Below are 18,782 nucleotides of genomic sequence, written 5' to 3'. Positions count from 1 at the left end.
ATCGGAATAAAGAAAAAAACAGGAGTCAGGGAAGCTGGAAAAACCCTCCCTCAACAGGGGTGGAGGGCTCAGACATAACCTGTCTTCAATCTACCAGGCTGCCCTTTCATCTGTTTCCAGGAATTAAGGAACACATCAAATGTCTTCCAGGGGGGACACACTCTTGGTGAATCAGAGGGGTCACATGAGTCCACCATTAGATCCTAACAACCCTCACCTGAGCTCACTCCTTTTGTTACCTAACGAGACTATTCAGACCAGGTGTGAAGTGAAACCAACTCAGGAGTGTGGGTCTAAGAACTCTCACCTGATTTACATAGCTCACCTAATGAGCCTATGGGACTAGGGGTGGAGTGAAACTAACGTGGGAGATAAATTGGAGTTTCCAGTCCAGCTTTCTCTCAGACTGATGAAGATATTTGGATGAGTAATGAAACATTTTGACCTAAAAACTAGAAGTCCAGTTACCATGACCCAACCTCTAGATAACTTCACCTGAATCTTCACATTTTTCTTCAGTATGTTGAAGTCATATATCATCATTATTATGTCTGTTACCATTACACTTAGTCTCATTTTGTTTTTATTTTTTTATAGCAAGAGAAAAATAACATTTGCAATGTTTCATGTTTTTTTCACTGCGTTCTTGTGCGAATTAATGTGAATCACAACTGGTGGATGGAACAGAACCATTGTTAATGTTCTTAGTTCCATCAGTGTAATTTGATTTAATATAAATGTAGACTTCTTGAAACACAATGTAACTCAGACAGTGTAAATTAAGTGTTCTGCACTGTTTTCTGCAACCAAACAAATCCACAGCACCTAATAATACCTCCTTTCATTAGCTCTTATGTTAACTACTGTTTTGCACTAAATTTTACTTATGTTTTAAAACAGCATTAAGAGTTTACCAACCACTAGGGACATAAAATCTCTAAATGAAAATAGTACAGAGTTTTGGTTTAACTTACCTCACCAGGCATTTGTTTATTTCAGCAAGCCTCCATTTCACAATAGTCAGGTGGCATAAAATCAACTTGTGTGTGCTTATGAGCTAGGAGTGTCTGCCAGTTCTAATATGTGAGGTCAGTGAGAGCCTCTGGGACTCAAGCATACATGCACCAGAAAAGCAATATAATGAGCTGCAAGTAGCTGAAAACATAGAGCTGTTAAAATAACTCAAATAAATAAATAACTAAAAACATGTGGCTTTTTCTTTATGGGGAAGTGCATTGTGCATGAGGCCTGAGTGACATCACTCAAACCAGACTAAAGTGATGTGGGTATAAATGTTTCACACACTGTACAAAAAATACACCTGGTTGCTATGGAAACATAATGGAGCAGGTACCTGCAGTCAAAACACGCAAATACAAATGAGCTACTGTTGCGATTGTGATTGGTGACATTTCTCCTTTTCTCTCTGGCCCTATTCACTGAAATTATAAGATATCACAGTAGATAAAATACATGTGCAAGTAATGATATTAATGATGGCTGAAGTTAATGTAGCTGCTTTAATGTCCGGAGCTTAGTACTTTATAGAACAGAGCCGTGCTCAGTGTAATTGGTAATACCCATGCTTTTTCTACTAAGAAAAATAATGTCATCAACAGCATCAATAAGCATATTTAGGCCTTTTCCTGCCATTTTCTTATTGCAATTCCAAAACTCCTGCTTCTGTCTGTGAACCACTTATCACCTGTCTGTCCACCCTGAAAGAGACATTCTTGAGATTTCTTCTTTTTTCTTCTCAGATAGATAGATAGATAGATAGATAGATAGATAGATAGATAGATAGATAGATAGATAGATAGATAGATAGATAGATAGATAGATAGATACTTTATTCATCTCCCATGGGGGAAATTCAGAAAGCTTAAAAAATTCTTTTCTTCCTAAATGTATGTTCAGACTGTGAAGCCCCCTGAGAAAAAATCTGTTTTTTGGGTTCTTCACTTGACTAGAGGTTGAAGTATTGACTCATTTGACTATAACTCAAAACTGAATTTGTCATTTGAAAGAAATTGGGTTGGTTGATGTTCTGCGCTGCAATACTGTAGGCTGATGTTTCGCGATTATTGAAAAGCATCTGCATCAGTTTACGGTGAAAAGATATATTTCCCATGACAAAACTGGAAAAAAGTGTCCTCACTTGCAACTGTCTTCCTCTGTTTCTATTCACATTTTTCTTTCAGATAAACAACTGCTCTTAATTACTCTTTGTCTTTTTGTAGACACAAACAATGAATTCCTCTTTTTTACCACCACAGCCATCACCCCTGTCCCTCCCAAAAACTACATACACAGGCGAGTAGCTCTGCTGGGCCTAATTGAAGCCTTACTATATTATTACAGGTCCCATAGTCCCACAGTCTACAAGGAACCCTATTAAACCTACAATGATCATCCTCATTTCAGGCCCAGGTTCCTTTAACATAGCCAGGAGATTGTTAATAATGCTCCATGCAGCAGCCATTTGACATTTCCTTTAATTATGCCTGTAATTTATTCATGGACTTGATCCTAGGAGCCTGTTGTGAAAAGCTTCCTTCAGGAATAGTTTATCCTGCTCCTCTCAAGGCCCAAGGATTAACCATCTTAATAGCAAGCCCCTGAAGGTATTACTTTCTACACTGTGTGAGTCTGCATGTGTTTGCGCATGAGATATGTGTGTGTAACTGATGGAAATGAACATAGTGCTTATTTCTCCACCGTTTAAGTTCTCCTGTATTGTGTTCTTGTCAAATTTTGGGAAAGTACAAAGAAAAGTGCAAATGGTTGCAAGATCCGTGCTTATCACACAATGCAGAAACCCCCATGTTTAACCCAGTTTTTCTGAGGAAAACATTGCCGCTTAATTTGCCCTGTCTGCAGGTAAGTTTACAGACAGAAAAACACTGCAGTTTCACACAAAGTGGCAAAAGAAATCTGAATGCATACACTTCAAATGGGATTTAAGATGTTAATTATGATGTTTCTTAATCACAAAACATTGATCAAATAGTGAGTGCACACCTGAGAGAAATTCTTCAGGCTGAAAAATGCATGTATTTGAACACTGGAATATGAGGGCTCTTGTATGAAAAAGACAGAAATTGAAAGCAATTTGTCACTCTTGAAGTAAAGTAATTTGACAGATTGGTGAGACTAGAGGGACTGTATAGCCTACATTATTATTTCATTAAAATTTAACAGCTGTTGTTGTAGATATGTAAACCTATACCACTTTCACTTTTGTTATAATTATGTTTCACAAAACCATAAATCATCTTTGTTTTTCGAAACCATTTGCCCTGTTGTAATATATCTGAGCATTAATACATCTCTCACCTATGTAATTGTCAATCTAAAATGATTAGGGGATTTTCTACACTTCCGCACTTCTCTCTTTCAAACTAATTTAGTCAGTTTCCCTTATTGTTTTCTTTTTTCACTGTTTCAGCGTTCATTGGCCAGAATGTTTTCAACAGGCTTGCATGGAAGACTAATGAGCTAGCATGCCTTTTATTGCATACTGCTGTTCCATGGCTGTGGAGGTCCATTACTTTAGAGGATCAAGAATTTACTCTCTTCTATAGGACTGCTTTACTAGGGGCTAATGAAGGGAATGATACACTTTGAGATAAATCCTCCTGTATAGGTCAACAAAAAATTTGCTTGGCTATAGAAGAGACCTGCAATTAAAATCCCACCTGACTCACCTGGGGTGAGTCCATTAAATTCAGCAGGGAGAACTGTCTGTCCATCTGTGAAAATCCATGGCCTACGATGACAGCAATGCATCCATTATAGGCTGTAATTTCTTATCCCAATCACTTGTACTCATTTATTAATTTTGGTAAGCATTGGTAAATGGGCATGGCCAACAAATAAAATGAATGTGGCCTTTCTATAATAAAATTCTATGTTTAATTTTGCTCTCCTAATTATTATGAAATTATGACATATTGATTACACATTATACTAACAAAAACAACTCCTGATAAACTAAACACCTCTAAATGAGTCTTTATAAGTTATATATTTTGAGCCACTGTGATGGACAAATTCTCCATTATCCTATACCTGTGTAAGAGGTTATTTAACAGTGCAAATGGTGAACAGCACAGTATTTATTCAGCAAAAAGTGAACTAAAGCTTTCTTGCAACAACAGATGATTATGTGAGTGAAAGAATTAAGCTAGTCTATCCATCCAAATTAGCCTATCCATTATCTGCTTGTATCTGCCTTGTTCTATTCAACAATCCCAGTCAGAGTGATGCCCTGAGGAGCGAACAGGAGCCTCGTCCTTTGCAGCAGGAAGCAAAGCACAGTAGTTTATAGGAAAAGAAAAAAAAGTATGGATCACAATTCACCACAATACCTCTGCTGTACAACAGAGGCCATTACTAGTCATCTCAAAAACAGTTTCATTACTTATATCAATGTAACTCGATTTAATAACAATGAATATTGACTACAGTAAAAATGCCACACAATACCATGTTCATTAAATCGCCACACATTCTGTAGCACCTCTAAATACAATTTTCCATTCCATTTACATGCAATAGGCAAAATAGAAGGGAAAAAACTAATTTGATGAAGCTCATAATGGTCAGTTGTTCTTCAGACTGTCAGAGGTGCTGATTTAACTCAATGGTCATTCAGACGCTGTAGTTTGTAGTGTTATTAAGCAAATGTCCTGTTAAGTGTTTTTTAGTCTGCGTCAGTAAAGGGCTACTTGTGACCAGTGGTGCTCTTTACTAAAGGGGTTTTTCTGTGTGAAATATCTTCCTTTGCTGTAGTTTCACAGTTTATGACTGATGCACCAAAAATTTCAGCAACAACTGTTATAACAAAAGGTCAGATTCACAGAAATCATTTCTAAGCTGAATACCAACCACCAATATGTACCAGATAACATTACAGTTTGCATGATGAGTTTTCAAGTCACCATAAGGCAACTTAAGGAGACCAGAAAGTCTTTTACACTTGGCACCAGTACATCACCCTCAAAGTAATTTGGGGATAACATCTCACTCAAGGGCTTTTTACGAGTGTTTGTGGCCTGCACCAACAGCCACCTTGGAGTTGATAGGGTGCGCATTTAATGGCCCACGTGCCTCACCCTGTGCCAGGAATCAACTGAGAAGAGTTTCTTATAGTAGTTTGTTAATACTGAGCATCTCTACCTCTAGGCCAACCTTGATTTTGACATGATTAGATTGCACTGACATCATCATCTTCCAGTGCCTTTACGACCCTGGTAAAAGGTCCCTAAATCTTAAACTCGCAGTGCAGACAGAATTAGACTCACTGCCTGTAGCCTTGCACTGCTGAGCAGAAAACACTGGGGAAGGAGCAGGTGGTGATAGACATTACTGCCCACATTCTCATGCCAATCTGAACAGACTTTTTCAGAGCAGCTCATTTGCTTATAAATTATGCCAATGGCAACACATAAAGTGATAACCGAATAAAAATTGCTTTAATGCTTTTCGTTTCAGTCAGAAGAGGGAGAGCGGAGGTGTTAAGTGTGCTAAAGGGTGGGAAGAGAAGACTTAAATGGACAAACTTACCATGTGTTAACAAATTTTCTGACAGGACATCTGTCCTGCTTTTATATTCAGGGATATTTTATTTGACAGCATGAAGGAGACATAAAGATTTAAATAATTTTCTTAAACATCTGAATCTCTGTATATTTACAGAGACCGACAAGCCACATGTAGTGTGTATTTATACTGACCAAGACATCCCCAAAATATAGTCCGTGTGATTCTTCCATTTTAACGATTTAAATTCTAAAACTGTTGTGGGGGATGATCCAAAAATACTCTCAACTGAATATTCATTACCTATAAATATTTTAGCTTTTGTTTCAACTGGTTTCCATTGATTGATCATCTGTGTGTGCTGTGCATACATGCTAGTACATGTTTTCAGTGCTCAGTTTTGCTTCTCAATATTAGATTGTCTGACATCTACAATCAATAAAGCTTCTGAACCTCACATGAGATTGACAGTTTTTCTCTTATAAGAAACTGCACCATCACACACAATCTTTGAGTGGGCTGCAGGATCATATTTTCTTCTCTTTAATATATCTGGAGACCTGATATGGACAGGAAACAGAGAAAGTGAATATTTCCATATTTCACTTATTTGGAAAAATGAAATGAACTGAGCAAACATATTAATATTTATTATTTTAATATCAGCTTATATGCATATTATTTGAGTGTCTGCAGATTTCTTTTGAATAGCTTGACAAAGGTCAGTGCTTATTTAAATAAAACACGGGGCTCCAGCAATCATAACAATCCATCCATAAGTTAACAAAATCTACAGTTAGCAGAAAAAGGTCTTTGGAATCTTCTCCGGCTTCTCCTAGCTTGCTTGACCCAAGAAGCGTAGCCTGGCCATGAAGTGTGCTTCCTTAAATGAAATGTTTGTCTCCTTCATGAGAAGGCAAGGCTGTTGGGAGTTGTGTTTGCTTTCATTTCAAGAGCATTACAGGCTTATACATAAATGAACCCTGCAGTGTAATGGAACAAACAATGGGGACGCCACCCAAGTGGGTTCTATCATCGCTCCTGCACATGAACTGATATCAAGGATGTCCAGCTCTTGCCCGGCTACTGGCATTTCTGTTCTTGCATTGCTCTCAGGTGTTAAATGAAAAGATCTGTTCTAGGTGACTCAAGTATGTAGCCTGAAGGTCCAAATGGCAGACTGCTGTATGGATTTTCAATAGTCTCTTCTTAATGAATGCTTTCACTCTCTACATGTCAATGACATGACCCCCTTTTCACTTAAAAGCTACAAGCATATTAGCTTTTGTATAGAAACAAATTTACCTCAGTTGATTTTTAATGATGTGCTTCGGTAGCATTCCGGCACCAACACACAACATACTGTTCGCAAAATATAAATATATAATCACACTTGAGAAAATGCAAAAACACATTCAGTGTCAAATAGCTGGTAATGGGTGATGACTCTGCAGTCCTCAAGTGTTAATTTTTTGGTGACAAATGATGCAGAAAATGTGTGAAAAAGTAAAGTCTCCGACCCTGAGCAGGAGTACATTTTCATGGAAGATGATGACTGGTTAGATGCACCTGTAGAGCTTAAGTATACTAATTTGGCCAATAAAACCTAAGACAGTTTAGGGTCACTGTCACACACACAATCCTGAAATATTACATCATCATATCTGCATCACAGTTGAAAATATATTGATTTGTTTTAAAAACACTATATAAAGTGAGGCTAGTGTATATATAAACACAGGTTTGCTCTTGTCATCTGTCTACACAGAGCACAGAACAACGTAACAATGCATACATGCAGCCATTAGTCACATAACATTTTATTAAGTCCTTAAATAGTTCATTTACATTTTCCCCTTGTGCACAAATAGTGTAGTGAGCTGCCTGTAATACTGTTAAGTGGTGATGATGTAACGTCTCTTATTCCACTGCAACACTGATATTTAATTTATTTATTTAACCAGGTGAAATCCCATTGAGGTTAAGATCCTTGTTTCCAAGTAAGATCTGGATATTATACACAGTCTCACACACAGTAACAGTCTTCGATCTTGAGTCATTAAGTGAAGGCAGCTGGCTTTGCTTGCTCTTATAAATCAACATTTATTCCATTATTGCAAAATGATCAGTCGAATCAGTCTAAAACAAGTTACATGTTATGTCTTCTCTGAAGTCTTCTAAGAAAGAGAATTGCTCTGTTCATTATTTCTATTCTGGGACTCTTTTATGAATCTGACTTTGAAAGCTAAGGTTGGTTGAATTAGACTTTGCAAAGAACACCTGAATTCTGCATGGCAGTCTGATTTTGAAAATGGTAATGAATGAAATGGATACAGAGAAAGACCCCTGATATCTTCAGGTCAATGTGGTCACATGCAGAGCCTCAGTGCAATTAAACTCATAATTCGATGATTTTATACAGTGAGCAGTAGTTCAGCGTTGTACTATGGATAACCTTAAAGCATCACAAATATTCACAGTCTGAATGAGAGCCTTGCAGTGGTAAAAGGGTTATCAGTCAAAAGCAGATGGCAGCACAGACTCCCACTAAAGTTCTGGTTAGTTGTCTGTGTAGACTTTGACAGATGAGAATCCCATGTTCTGCAATTTACATTTCATTTTTAACAAAAATTATACCAAGTGCACTTACATTTCAGTCACTTTTATGTCACCTAAAGGAACACACATCACTCAAATCTTACAGTCAATTTGATTAAATTTGTACTGTACCAATATTGATATAATATATTTGGTGACGGATTCTGATAAATAGGTAAGTCAATGTCAATGTAATTTTCAAAACCATATAAAATGTTCTATAAAGCATTTTGTTCCCCTATTTTTAAAATTGAACTTAAAAAAAAAGGCTTTTCTTGGGTTTTGTTCATTCTTCATTTTTTTCCTTGCATTCAGCTTCACTAACAATTATCTTAAGGTCAATGTAAAATTAAAATGCAGGCTAGCACAATTTAGAAAAGACTGGCTTTGCCAGCCACCTATTTATCCCTATTTATTTCAAAATAAATACCAGGATATTTTCTGTGGCAGTCTGAAACATAACAGAAAAAAAGATTAATTAAAGGCCACTAAAGTTATGTTTGATAAAACAGGGCATACTGCAGGCAGTGTCTTTGAGCACTATAAGCTACCAGGGATCCCAAGAACTTTAAGATATTTGACGCTCAGTTACAACTTGCAAGGCCATTGTGAATACTTAGTTGGATGAACTATGAACCATTTCCTTAGGTCAGATTTGGTGATGTGATATTTGTATTATATTTCAAATAGCTAAAATAATAGACAAAAATATGGAAACCAAAGAGAAATATGCTCACATACTCCCTCTAGTGTTTAACTCCAATAAATAAAATATATCCACAAAAGATTCAGCAGCTGGAGCAACAGATGAATATGTTTTAAATTTCTTAAACATTGACACAGCTCTTCCATATTCAGCCAAGGACAAAACAGAAGCATTTATGGTGCCATCTGTCTTTGGTTGATTTAAATTATATTTGATGCTGAGCATCAACTGCATGAGACTGTGATACAAAGACTGTGCACTACACTAGACTGTGCTGTTGATTCCCTGTTGTGTAGGACCATTTCCGATGTCACTAGGGGGCATTGTTAGACCACAGAAGGAAAGACCTGCCATCAATAAAATATACATATGACCATGGCAACTAGATTTCATATGCTTCTTCCTCTGTGAAATAACTTTTCACGTCTTTTGTGAGCTACCGTTGGAACTGCACGTACTTAAAAAATAAACTGCTGTCAGGGGTGTGAGAGTCATTGTTGGAATAAAGAGTTTCCAATTTAGGTGAACCCTTTTTTCCCTCTGCTATAGAATTACTTCTCTTACTACATACTGAGACTCAGACATGGTGAGGAATCTACACATCTGTTTCCCAAAGTGTTTTAAGAAGTGCTACTAGCCAGAGAGAAATAAAACTCAAGGTCAAGATTTCAGGTCAGTGCAGCACAATGGCCTTATAATGGGTAAGAATGTGTGAAGTCCAGGCAGTGCTCTGGTGTCTCTCTCTATGGAGGGAAAGGTCAGGGTTTAGGGCACAGTGTTCATTGCTGGTTAGAGTGGTAATTGGGATGTAAGCTTTTTCTCTATAACCTTACAATTAAGTCTGAACCTTGTGTGAATGGATCGTGGCATGGACGACTTGGCAGTGAAGAGTTGTATTGTATTTGTTATTTTTACAATATGTACAAAAAACAAGATGCCCAATAAATGTTCTTTTATAGGTTTCACTCTATTAAAAAAACATGCACTCATTATTAGATTTGAATATGAAATATTGTAAATAGATTGGAAATCTAATGGTTAAGATACATTAACTTCTCTTGGTTCACTACACGCTTGTATCTGAGACATTCTTCTTTCAGGAGTGCATATACCTGTTGTGTTGCATTTGTGTATTGCAGCTCCACAAGAACCGATGAATTCTCAGACTATCCAAACCCTGTGGTAACACTCAACAGCCATGGGCACCTCCAAGCAACTGGCTGAGGATCTAAAAATAAAGCTAACTGATGCCTACAAATATTGGATATATTATATTAAAAATATGGTGTATATTATATAACTATATCAAAGTGCTTTGAGCGTGAAATTTCCACAGTTGCCAGTTACCTTAAATGCCTGTTAAGGAAACTGTGGAAGTCAAAACAAGATGAGGAAGACCAACGAAAAGTTCAGAAAAACCTGCATGTCTGCGGGGCAGAAAGGCAGATATAATCCATTATGTGACTGCATAGGAGCTACAGAAAGGTTTAGCTGACATAGGAGTAGCCATGCACCTTTCACAGTGCAGTGCTAATGCACAAACAGGGTCTAAATGGAAGAGTGATCATAAGGAAACCTTTCATAAGGAAACTGTTTTGTATATTAACATTTGAAGAAAGGCTCATTTTTCTGTTTGCTGCACGGGTTTCACGTCAAAAAAACACAATATTGAATTTTCCTAGGAGAGTCCAAAATTTGCATACACCAGATGTATTAGATGAGTAAATGTAAATATACATATGATGTTTTAATAATTCTTATTTTTAGTGCCTTCTATACTTTTAGCAATAAAATGCCAGATAGTCCTGGGAACCTCAGTGCACGGTTGAAGAAATTCACAGAATGTTTGAGAAGCTGGAGCCAGTGATTTGTTTAACATCTTTATCTAAATTGGCTTAAATGATTCATTTATTATCACAATGAACTCTCTCAGCTTTACTCTAGCTTTAAAGTCCTTATACATCATCTGGGGAAGGGTCTTAGTTTAGTTTACAGATAGGCTAATTAAAGCGGATAGTGTCTTCAAATGCTCTGGATTTATATAATTAACCCTCTGATGCACCTTCAAAAAAGTCAATGGGAACGTTATTGTCCCTACGAGACACAAAAATGTGCTTGGGTGCTGAGAAAATCTAAGCACAGCATTACATGTTGCTTATTATATGTGTTTATGTCCAACAATGCTGTCACCACATACCTACACGTCACATTCCTGAACCACACCTGAAAAAGCGCTTTAGGTGACAAGATGCCTCAGCTTTGGGGGCAAAAAAATCCACAGCACATTTTTCATGCTTGTAAATGCTAATTGTGTTTGATCAGTCTGCTGCAGCTGGAATGTTAAATGAAATCGACTGTGGACTGTGCAAACAGCGTTTTTTAAACTATTAAATGTGAGCACTACATGAGAGGGATCATATTGTACAGTAGACCTGAAATTTAAAGGCATCACCTTGAAATCTGAGGGGGCTAACAGCAGGTGACTGAAGAAAAGCCCGCAGCCATTCGTCCTCTAGATATTCGAAAAGGACAATTATGTGCATGAATGAACAGAGATTGTCCTTTGAAATGAGCAACAACAAATGTAACTGAGGTACAAGGAGGCTTGACTGTGTTTTGCAGCTCTCAACCGTGTGCAGGTACTCTACCTAAGTTCTTATAAGCTGGTGCTTTTTGGCGTTTTCGGCTTGCCATATGATTGACAGTCACCACGCGCGCACCTGGGCTTGCGGAAAGTATTTCCCCACCTTTCTCACATGTTTTCCTACAAGCCCATGGGTGCACGCTGGTTATAGCGTATAACAGCGACCAGTTCACACACACCCCGTGTCCTTTGACCTCTGTCTTTTAAAATAGAGAAACGACCTTGAGGAGGCTTCAGTCATAGTCGCAGATGTCGAGAGCGCAGTTTTGACCGTCAGTCAGAGTTTTACGCGTTGGCCAGCTGAGCTTAAACAGAAGCTACGCACTTGTCGCTAAATGTTTCTGTGCTGTCTCGGCAATCAATGAACAAACAGCGCTTTTAAATTCTGGACACAATGAGCTCATCTTCAGACAAATGAAGACGAACCCTCAATACAGGAGTTCTCGTCTTATGGGTAAGTTGTATTCAATGTAAACATGTTTTGTTGTTTTGTTCCTCCTCTGTGGATGAAAATGGCTTTCAGCTTTGACATAGGGAGACTGAAAAGTCACTTATCAACCCGCTCATGCGTGACGCAGCAAAGTGCGCGTCTTATCAGATGAAATTAGGGGCAGTTTGTTTATCTATGGAGCTCAGAGCCAAAATAAATCAAAAATAAAACTTTACTCACACATTTCCTTGTAGCCGATGTGAAAGATAACAGTGAATGAGATTAGAAGCCTGAGCAGATTTCATCATGGTCGGAAAAGGTATTTTCTGAACAGATTTTTTACAGGATACTTGCATATGCTCGAATATTGTATGAAATATAATGCGTTTCTGATTCTCTTCTGTCCGGAATCATTGGTTCTAACATAATCAGAACTTTCGACCCTGGTTAATTGTTGTTCAACACCAGGGATATTACAGTGGCGATATAATGAGAGTTATGTTGAAATTTACTGGGTGTGTATGGATGGGTTGGCCGCATATACATCTGGTGAAACCCTCATGTTCTCAATTGTATTGTAATCAGGTGATTTTGCTCCTGTCAACTTAAAGTCACTTGCTCTAAGTCTCTTTTAGTCAGAAGTCAGAATTCCTCACAAGTGCAAATTGTGCAGATTGTTCATGGTGCCTGGTTGCTCTGTTGCTCAGACAGTGAAGATAAGTGGTGGTGGGTGAGCTGCCCTGAGGTAGAAGGGCCATACTCAGCCCTGTGAGGCCTATTCAATCAGCTCTGTTGTAACAAAACGGGTAGTCTCTCTTTGTGTGACCTAACTAGACTGAAATGTGGTAATTAGGGAATCTTGTGAGTTTCACTCCCTGTGGTGATGTGGTGCTCATGGGCCAACTTTCCAATAAATTCATTTACAGTACAGCAATTTGTGACATGAGAAATGGGTCAGATTTTAATTTAAGGCTGAAAAATATCCACTGTATTCGTGTTCATTCAGGCATGATGTTCTCTCTCTGTTATGTAGTTTTAAACCATGTGTGGTTTTAAGACATCACCTTCACTCTGCCAAACTCTAGATATTTTTCACTATTTTAAGAAATTTAATCGACCAAAGAATTATTGTTCCTGAAAATTGTTCATTACTCACTAAATTGATCATTTTGGATCCAAGAGTCCACTGAAACACACAGAAATTTTGAACTAACTCAGTGTAAGATGTAAATTTTTGTCTCAGAAAAAAAACATTCTGCTGTTGTGATTTAAGAATTCTGCACAAGAATGCACTGAACCTTCCATGTGGTATTTTCTAGTTTATTAGTGGCAGAGAAAGTATCATTTTTAAATGTCACATGGAAATTGGCTTGTCTGAGTACACTTCCTATGAAGCTAGTGCTTGAATACAAACCGATACTGGAAATGCTTCAATGCTTTGACACCGTGAAATGAAAATCAAAACTTTCTAAGGCAAATAGCTCCCCAGTGGTAACAATGACAGAACATAAATGTAAAAGTAACTCAGTAAAACACTTCATACTTCTTTTTAGAGGTTGTACACACTGTCACCCTGAGGCAGGTATCTTTAGCATATATTGCCACATGCTAGGCATGTTTCCACCTGTTTAATCTGCCTCTGGACAAAAAGAGGAGATAACTGCCTTTCATCAACTTCTGTATTTGTATAATTGGACCCTCTCTGAGGAATTTTACAATATTCACTTCATACTGCGTGTCGAAATGTTATTTTACATAGGTGGTGAACTGACAGAGATACCGCAAACTTAAAATTTTGCAGAACAAATGTTATACTGTGATTTGGCATGATATAATATTAAGGGAGCATATTCGTGCAATGGTCAGTTATTGTTAAAGTATTGGATAGGTTTGAAATGATGCCTAACATTTGCAACAGAACATATTTAGCTGCTGTCAGCATCTGAGCAGTTCATTGTCATCCATCAGGAACAGCTACTGCATTGTAAGGGCCTTAACAGGCAAGAGGTGAGTTCCTCAGCCACTCAATAAGTGCTGCCCTGGGAGGAGTAAAACGCCAGCCTTGTCACATGAGTCAACAACTTTATGCTATCAGTGTGCAGTGGCTGCATGGGGGAATATAATATCATGTAACCTGATTTAGTGATACAGCAAACTGTCCTTTTGCAAATACCTGTGCTCCTTTGACACTTTCAGGAGGATTTCAAATGGTTAAATGTGTGCATTTGTTGTTTTTAACAGGAACTTATGTCTGTGTTGGAACATTGTTGACATGCCTTACTAAATACATTTCAAATACATGTAGAAAACATGCAAGAATTTTTCAAGTGAATCACTAAGACTAGAAAGTGTCTCTCACTCCTGTAGAAAAAATTTAAATAACCTAAATTTCATTTGAGAAAAGCTAGACAGTCACATATTTTACACATCAATAGTCTGATTATGTCAATTAAGTGTTTAAGTATTGTTGAAAGAGATAATCTGAAAATATTGTCCATACATGAATAAATTACGCAGTCTGTCTGCTTCTGAATCTGGTCATAACATATAGTGTTAGAGACTCAGTGTTGTCTAACTGCATGTTTGTGTATTACAGCCATTCTTTAGTACCAGAGCACGATCTACTACTATGAAAATAACTAATGAATACAAAGAATCAAGATTTTTTACATTTGATAAAGGATGTCAGGTGGCTTGGCTCTGCTTCCTGCTGTGAGTATTAATTTGTGTAGTAACTTCCTGCTTCTGTGCCATAAAAGGACAGTCAGGAATCCCTTCCTCACTTGTAGCTCAATAATTTAATGAAACTTGGTTGGATTTGATCAGACGGTGACTCCGGAAGAGAAACTTAACAGGCTGGGCACTGATGTGAGTAAATTTATTGCTCTCTTCTGAGGACAGATAGTCCACATTTGGAATGCTTGTGAAATATTTACAAGATGCACTGACACAAGAACTGACCCCCATCAGCACTGTAGTTTAAAATAGAGGAGCTGCAGTCAGAAACTGGTTGTGTCTTCAGCCTGTCTATCCTTCCTGCCTTTTTAAACATTTGTTGACCATTTTGTTAGCATCAGGCTTTCATTCGTGAAGGCATTACGCTTATAACTTTTTGAATTTTCTTTAAAATTCTCAGTAAGAGTTTGTAGATGTCTGTGGTCTGTTACCATGGTGTCTGGCTTTCCACCTCTGAGCTCTGGCGGTTCCTAACAGCCAAGAGCAAAGGTCATGGCCTCTCCAGCCAACAACTGTTTGGTGAAATCAACACCTCACACAGGGGGCACAAATAACTTTGCACCCTGTCTGAATTAGAGCAACTGAAGTTTCTTCAGCAAGCACAAGAGGAGCAGGGTGATTGGGCTTTGATGCTGGTAACATATGCTGTCCTCAGCCTCCCTCCACCCCCTGTGCTGCATTTTCAGGAGCCTTCACAAGCGTTCAATTGACAATAGGCCACATTCCTCCTAGCAAGTGAAGAACATGTTCTGCTGGCACTTGAAATGCTCTTCACAGCATTCATCTGGACTTATGCTTTTGAACAGTGCTCTCACTGTTAAGACCCCTCTTATGGGACAAACACTGACTCTGAGACAGAAATACAGAAATAAGCAGTGAGTGCATCGCCTTGTTACCAGTGACACCATGTCCCAGTTGCCAGACTGTGAAGTAAACATCCTCTCCACGTGTGGTCACCTCCTGTGGATTTGCCAATAGATCATTGTGAGCTCTCTTTTGTTTTGGTCCTCACCTGTAAAGAGAATTACATTATAAGATTGTTCAAATTTAGGGCATGTCACACCATCGGCAATAAATCTGACCTTAGAGAAGGTACCTACTATGGATGAGAGACTAACAGCAGGCTCAAAACGTGTGTTTCATTGTTAGAATCTGAATCTGGATTGATTGGTGTTGAATTTAGGGCTGCAGTTAATTATTTTAATATTTGATCAGTCTGCTGATTAGTTTTTTGTTTTATTTGTTTATATAATATAATTAATTTGTGAAAATGCCTGTTATAAGAACATCTTTAAATGTCTTGTTTTGCAACAGTGATCACACACACAAAAAAAAATTTGCTTATTGTCATGTCAAAAAAAAAGTGCTGATTAATTTTCTCAGATGACTTTCAGATTTTCCTCAGACCTCTGAAATCCTTAGCTGTACTTTTGTAGCACACCATGGGAGGATTAACTCTGACACTTGCACTCAACGCAATGATTTTGCTCATCTACTGGTGGTATTTCTAACAACGAGCTCTGAACTGAATGTGTGTCTTTTCCTGCTGCTGGAATTTGATTCATATGCAAATGAGCCAAATTCCCACGGATTTCTCTCTTTTGCTGTAGATATCACCCCCAAAACTCTGCCTGCCCTCTTTTGCTTTATGTCTGTTTTTGTCTCTCTACTGTTCCCTAACTTTCATCATTTCCAGCAAGGGTGACATCTTTCCTCTCAGTAATCGTAAAACAAAACCCTTTATTTGGTAGCATGCAGGTGTTGATATGCATCGGGCCATGCAAGGGCAAATCTGCACGCATCTGCCTGCTTGTCTGAAATACTTCTTATCAAGATCAGGATATCAAATGTATAATTACAGGATAATTATACCCTGGCCACAGAAATTATTGGCATGACTGTTTAGTGCAATTCTGGTAAATGGTTAAACCTTCTTGTTTTATAGTCTACTTTCAATCCACTTTACATCACTTTATTAGGTACGGCTGTACAATCAAATATAATGCAGAATACCATTTCTACCCTTTTATAATGATATTTATAATGTTCATTTTTCATCTCATAGAGGAGTTATGCTTTAACACTGAGGTCATAGTTAGTGGTGGTGTTATTCTTGCCTGCATTATATTTCAGGGTTTCTAATATTTGGGGCAAAGAGGATGAAAAAACTTAGAAACACCCATCAGTATAATATATCATACCACCTTTCACTATGCTACTAATAATGGACATAGTGCAATATGATTGGAGGATAATTTTAGCTCAGTGGACATAGATTTTTTTTTTTTTTTGGTTTAATTTGTGCATTCAGTGTTAATCAGGTGACCTCCTTTTTCCTAGCAGTAGGCTACCTTTGTATGTGTGAGAAATTGAGGTATTTGATAATTGTTAGTCAGCAAAGTTGCCGGGGGGTTTTGCAATCTCTGACTTGCAGTAAACAGGCTTTGGTTGATACTTGGCTCTGAACGTGAGACCAGCAACCCTGAGTTTAATCACAGCCTGCCAAACATGTTCAGTGTCTGTGTGTCTGATTGATGTTGTCACTTGTTATGTGGCCCACCTGTTCACATGCCGAAAGAAGCAGTGTATCATCTGCATACAGATTGGCCAGGCCACCATGTCCTTCAAAACATTTTTTTTTTATTTTGACTGGCACTTTCCTCGATACACCAGCTCCCAAACTTCCGACCAAACACAGTGGAACCCCTAAAACACCCTTTAATGGACCCTTTCAATTGAGAGCACAGTCCAGGACAAACACTTTCATTCATGGTGTTCCAAAAATGATAATGAATCAAGGCCCTGACACTTTCACAGGGGTACCCCTGTCTTGGGCCAGTGTCAGACAGCAGTGAGGCTATCACTCACACAGGGGGATCCAAGGTACAGCGACTATGGTAGCTGTCCTAAGAGTAATTTAGATCCACAAAGCTGATGAGTCTCATCAAGTGATATTGGCCCTGAGCCACAGCACTGAAGTACCAGACCAAGGGCAAACTGGGTAAAGCAGAAACAGCCCATGAAATGCCTCAGCTGCTTTTAGTGATATCAGAGTAGGACATTTTATCCACCGTTAGTCACTGTTATTATGAACTACCTGATAAGTTGTCTTTTCCGATTGATTAAGATAATATGACTTGCAGAATAACTGAGAGTGGTCTCTTTTGTTCATTATACATTTTTTAAAGGGCAGTGTTTTGTTCAATTTAGTTTTTCAAAAAAGTGAAAAAGGTTGTACCTGGTGTATCATGTGTTGTGAGCCTTTGATGGAGCGTGCTGCCAAAGTAATGATGTTTAGCGAATAGCTTTAGGGCTGATTTTGAGTTGACTCATGGGCCTTATTCTCTTGACATGTTACAACAAATCCTTCAAAACTCAGTTCCAGCTCATCGTGAGTAGGCAGGTAAGTAATTTGTTTTTTGGTGAGTTTCTCACAAGCGTGATTATTTTGTAAATGCAATGGATGCAAGATAAACTGCCTTTGCTGACTTTTTTTCTCCATGAAAGCAGGAGGTTAATTTGACCATTTATAATTATTGCTGTATATCTTATTTACAGATTCTGCATGATGTCTCTTAGTTATTCATGGGCTTTTAGTCCTGGCTCAGATTGTTTTCAATCATGCAAGCAAACGCTGAGGCGGAAAGCTTATGCTTTGTCCTTTTCTCTCTTGTTTGATAAGAAACTAGACTGTAGGAGGAAGCCATTTAAAGAAAGAGCAAGATGTGTTATTTTAGCATGACAGCAAAATTGCTGTTTTCCTTTTTGGCTTCCTTTTCTTTTAGTCTAATGAAAGATTTAGGGATTATATCAGCAAACTATGCTTATTGTTTAAAACACAGGGTGGGACAGTGGTTGCGTGGGCTACATGCTGCAAGATTAAGCAGGTCTTGCCGTAAAGTAAAATTTCAGTATTTTTGAGGTTTTTGGAGATGAACGTTAATCTGAAGGATCAAACACCCATTGTTTCTAAAGATCATAACACTGAATTTGTCACAACTAGCACATGGATATTGCTGTAGTAATTAGTCAAGGTTTGTTAATTAGTTTTTCATACATTGTTATCAGCTAAAGCAATAGCTAACAGTTTACTTGGCTAATAATGTCTAATGGCACTTTCATGC

General features: G+C 38.0%; 1 protein-coding gene across 5 annotated transcripts in view; it reads left to right on the top strand.

Annotated features, from left to right (window-relative positions):
* Positions 1 to 11,609: 11,609 nt before the first annotated feature.
* Positions 11,610 to 18,782, top strand: part of chl1a (cell adhesion molecule L1-like a) — a 43,379-nt gene continuing 36,206 nt past the window's right edge. For 2 of the 5 annotated variants that reach the window (XM_026332259.1, XM_026332252.1), the window contains exon 1: positions 11,610 to 11,946. The gene's annotated coding sequence lies outside the window, so the exon portion shown is untranslated. Of the gene's footprint in view, positions 11,947 to 12,220; positions 12,242 to 14,744; positions 14,791 to 18,017; positions 18,062 to 18,782 lie in introns of those variants that run through there. The other 3 variants (XM_026332257.2, XM_026332256.1, XM_026332254.1) reach the window with 3 other exon arrangements.

The sequence above is a fragment of the Mastacembelus armatus genome, chromosome 7 (assembly GCF_900324485.2).
Source record: "Mastacembelus armatus chromosome 7, fMasArm1.2, whole genome shotgun sequence".
Taxonomy (NCBI): domain Eukaryota; kingdom Metazoa; phylum Chordata; class Actinopteri; order Synbranchiformes; family Mastacembelidae; genus Mastacembelus; species Mastacembelus armatus.
The sequence above is the reverse complement of the archived record's forward strand: the minus strand, read 5'-3'. Positions and strand labels throughout refer to the sequence as shown.